The sequence below is a fragment of the Saccopteryx leptura genome, chromosome X (assembly GCF_036850995.1).
Source record: "Saccopteryx leptura isolate mSacLep1 chromosome X, mSacLep1_pri_phased_curated, whole genome shotgun sequence".
NCBI classification, from domain to species: Eukaryota; Metazoa; Chordata; class Mammalia; order Chiroptera; family Emballonuridae; genus Saccopteryx; species Saccopteryx leptura.
The window spans coordinates 71,921,513-71,925,842 of record NC_089516.1 but is presented as its reverse complement, the minus strand read 5'-3'; the positions used below and the strand labels follow the sequence as shown (position 1 = coordinate 71,925,842).

Sequence of the window (4,330 nt, the reverse complement as noted above, 5' to 3'; positions counted from 1 at the left end):
ATACAGCAGTAACGGTGTTGGTGAGGATATGGAGGAAAGCAAACCCTTGTGCACAGTTGGTGTGAGTGTAAAGTGGCTTAGCCATTATGCTCAACAGTACAGAGGTTCCTCAAAAAATTAAAGAGACACTCTAGGGTTGAAGAACAGTCAACAAAAAGAAGATCATCAGTCAGAGGTGGATTAAGGTCAGTTGAGGCCCCGGCAAGGAAGAAAATATTGGACCCCTTATCATTAGAAAATATGTAAACGTGGGGTTTTGCGGGGCCGTTCAGAAGTCAGAGCCCAGGCTGCGGGCCAAGTGCGCCCGCCCTTAAATCCGCCTCTGTCATCAATGCAGTCTGGGTGTGTTCACTTAGTGACAGACCATGGAAAGCAAGTAATATACTCAGTGGCGGGAAATGGAGAAAAGGGAGCAATTTCAATGGAACTAGTGGTGGTGGTGCTGGTGGTGGTGAGAGGGGGCATGGCAGCTCTAAACACACAAAGTCAAAGAGAAGTCAAAGTACTCCTCTGACACTCATTTAATCAAATTTAATCAAACTAACGGAAAAGAGTTCAACTAAGAGTACTAGACTACGTGGACTCACATTTGCTCTCCTAAAGTCAAGTAGCCCTTGTTTTGCAGAAATGATGTAGGTCAATCCATGGTGAACCAGGAAGACAGGTTGCCACATTAACAGCAGGCATGAATTCTGGAGGTGTTTGGGGCTTCAAAATATGCCCTCCTCCTAAGTACCAGGAATCAGTTTCATGTGTTACAAGCTACAGTTCAACAAAACCTCTGGCAAAGTTGGTCACCAGAGATGGGAAAGACCAGTTGATCCCACAGAAAATATGGCACTTCGAGCAAGCTGACCATCCCTGTGCTCAAGGAGCAGTGGCCCAGCTTTCTGGGATGTTGCCTGGGTCCTCACTCTGGGCTGCGGCCCTCTCTGGGGAGGTAAAGGAAGTTACAGGACACATACATGGGGAAGAACACATCTTGGTCCTCCAGGTTCATTACCTCTAGCTCTTGATCTCTTCTCAGGGTAAGCAGCTGGTATTCTGTGTTCCTTCTGAAAATAGCTCTTCCATCCCTGTCCAAGGAAACCAGGCAGAGGCGGAATGCGATCTTTCTTTGCCAGAGGAAGCTGACCCCGAGGCCATAGGGACTTTTCAGTGCCCTGCGCTTGAAGGTGATGCGCCGGTTGGCGTAGGTGACCACCAGGTCCCAGATAAAGCTGAAGCCAGTCCACTGCCAGATGCATGGCATTTCTCTATGGAGCTGGTGCCCGCATCGCATGCTGTTCCCCTGGATGTCGGACACGTTGGCAACAATGGGCCCGAGCTCCCTGTTCTGCTCAGCCTGGAGTAGGGTAATCAACTCCTGTCTGTACACTGAGTTCAGCCACTTGGTAGGGATCAACGAATCCTGTTCGATGATGCGTGTCCATGGCAGGTCGCAGACGATGTAGGCCAGCCGCAGATGCTGGAACACTGGCATGAAGGCTCTGCCCTGCTGAGTCTCCAGGAAGGGGGTGCGCTCTGACTCCATCTTGGCCCTAGCAAACCACATGTTGGCGCTGGACAATAAGGCCCTGTGGGTACACTTCCCTGTGGGCTGCAGCTGCAAGTACATCCACTTCTTCAGTGTGGTGTACACGTCCATCTCTACTTGCATCACTAAGAGCTCCGAAGAGGCAATGAGCTCTTTCATGATATCCAGGCTCACTTCTCTCAATAGCGCATCACTATGGCAAGTCATTAGGTTGTCCAGCAGCCACTGGAAGCACACGGCTCTGATGCCTGGGAGGCCGTAGGTCTCAGCACATTGGTAGTAAATGAATACGGTTTGGGCGCTGACAGTCTCTGTCATGACTGCCCCACACTGCCGACTCAGCTCGTCCAGCTGCAGCATGCTGGCGGTGGCCAGGATGGAGACCACTCGGTTGGGTGGAATGTGCACGCATTCTCGATACAGGGAGCCTAGAGCCTCATGCAGTGCCAAATGATCAATGTTCTCGTCAGGCATTTGCAACTCTATAACATTCATGGTGGTTTCCCGCCAAGCGCCACTGAACATGCTGGCAAAGTACCCTGACTGGCACAAATAGGCCCTGTGCAGGTTCCATGCGTGCCCGAATGCACGGATCTGCACGTCGCTGCCTTCCCCCTTGAGGAACAGAGCATTGTAACGGGGACCCAGACGGCCTTTGGCACGCTTCGGGACGAGCTCTTTTTCGTGGGCACCCCCTGAGTCTCTATTCCGTTTGCGGCCGCCATCACTGGTGCTGGGTCCGGCCTCCTCACTCTCCGACTCTGCCTCGGCTACCATTACCATGGCTGCCCCCTCGGCTTCCTCCTCCTCCCCACCGACACCTGGTTGCTGTGGGGCACGACCCCCCAGGAGTCGCAGCAACCGGCTGCTTAATGCTCCCATGGCCTGTATGTACCTCAAAAGCGCAAACGACACACTCACTCCCAGGTCCTCTGCCCAGAGTGCTTCTGGGTACAGCGTCTGCTCTCGCATCACCCATGAACTCGTGCGAGAACCCACGGCCTATGCCCAGAGTGCTTCTGGGTACCGCGTCTGCTCTCGCATCACCCATGAACTCGTGCGAGAACCCACGGCCTATGCCCAGAGTGCTTCTGGGTACAGCGTCTGCTCTCGCATCACCCATGAACTCGTGCGAGAAAAGGGCACGGCCAACCCGGAAGCCCGCTCGGGGCACCTTTTCATCCTGGGTGATGGCTCTGGGGCTACCTCCACAGACTGGTGATTGATGTTTTTTTTATTTCTTTATGTTTTAGTGACACGTTTCCTTGCTTTAATAATTTTTGACAGACTTAAGATTTAACAGAGGACTTTTTGTGTGAATTATTCCGCTGTTTTCAAGAACCCATTTCACGTTTTCCTACCATAAATATTTATTTGTGGTGGGGAGGATTACATCTGATGCCAGCTTTGTCCTCTAGGCACCTTAACTTCCTTCGTTAGATCCTAACGCTGTCTCATCACTTGAGGCTGTGAAGCCCTTTTCTGTGATAAAGGTGGTAATATTTGCCCCCGTTTTTGCTTGCTCTTTTACTTTTCATTTCTAAATACTGTTTCTAGTTATAAAGCCATTTAAAACTCTGTGTGTGTGTTTGTGGGTGTGCGTGTGTGTGTGTGTGTGTGTGTTGTGTCTAAATCAGCTGCTTTTGGTCTTATGTCTCCATTTAAAATAGACAGCTTTAGCTCAGGGAAGACCTAAAGTTCCCAGAACACCTTTCAGCCGTATTTATGTTTTTCCCTCTGCACCTGTTTGTACATCTTGACTCTGCCTCTGGCAATTCCTCTGTTCCTTGCAAATGTTACCCATTTCTCAGTGTCGGAGATACGGCTCAAACATCAACTTTTCTCCAACCTCTGAGGAAGAGAGAGAGACACCTTTTCTCAATTTTAATCCTATTATGCCTTGATCAGACGTTTACCTTCACATGGCTACAAGACTCTGGATTACCAGCACCAGGCATCAGCCAAGCACCAAACAAACTTACAATGGAAAAAAATGAATGGAATGGTTTTTCATTTTTGAGACATGTGGAATACTAAATACTGTATGAATATTAAATACTCTAAAGAAATCATGTGGTGCCGAGGAAGTCTGGGCCTTTTAAATGACACAGAAAGTGCAATATAAAGGGAAATACTAACATCTTCTGAATTTGTAACATGAATTATTAAAGAGATACCAGTCTAAGAAATGTTAATTTAATTACCAAAAACAAACAAAAAGATAAAAAAAGAACAAAGAAAATAATACCTTCACACTGGGAAGCCTTTTAGGTCATTTGACATGGCCCAAAGTAGAAGGTTCCCCACATTTGTACAGTGCTGTGTAGCGTTGTGTTTCATTTTCTGTACGGGGCTCCACAAAAGAATGATTAATGAAGGAGGGTGCTCTAAATAAATTCTGCAATAAGAAAATATATTGAGAGTGTATAAAAGAGAGAGGAGAGAGGGGACTATATAGCTTAAATCCTCGGCCTCCAAAATTTAGCAGCACCTATTAAAAAAAGCGTCATTCCTGAGAGGCCACGGAATGGACACAATGAGGGATTCCTTGATTGAGCTGGTCTGGATGAGTGATGAAGGAAGCTCTGCTTATTCAAAAAAGAGAGGGCTCTGAGCCACACACCCTGAGAGATTATTTACATGAAATACAGGTTGAATTGGTGGGCAGACAATAACCAGATCAATGTAAAAATAATTATAGTTGCTATGAAATTAAATATGAAGAATGAACTTTCCTTTTTGCAAAAGTGGAAGGTGTTTATTGTCAAGCTCAGTTGACTCACTCAGTTCCTA

The 4,330-nt window shown here is 47.8% G+C and overlaps 1 pseudogene; it reads right to left on the bottom strand.

Annotated features, from left to right (window-relative positions):
* Positions 1-910: 910 nt before the first annotated feature.
* On the bottom strand, positions 911-2,419 carry LOC136385312 (germ cell-less protein-like 1 pseudogene; annotated as a pseudogene).
* Between the last annotated feature and the right edge of the window lie 1,911 nt (positions 2,420-4,330).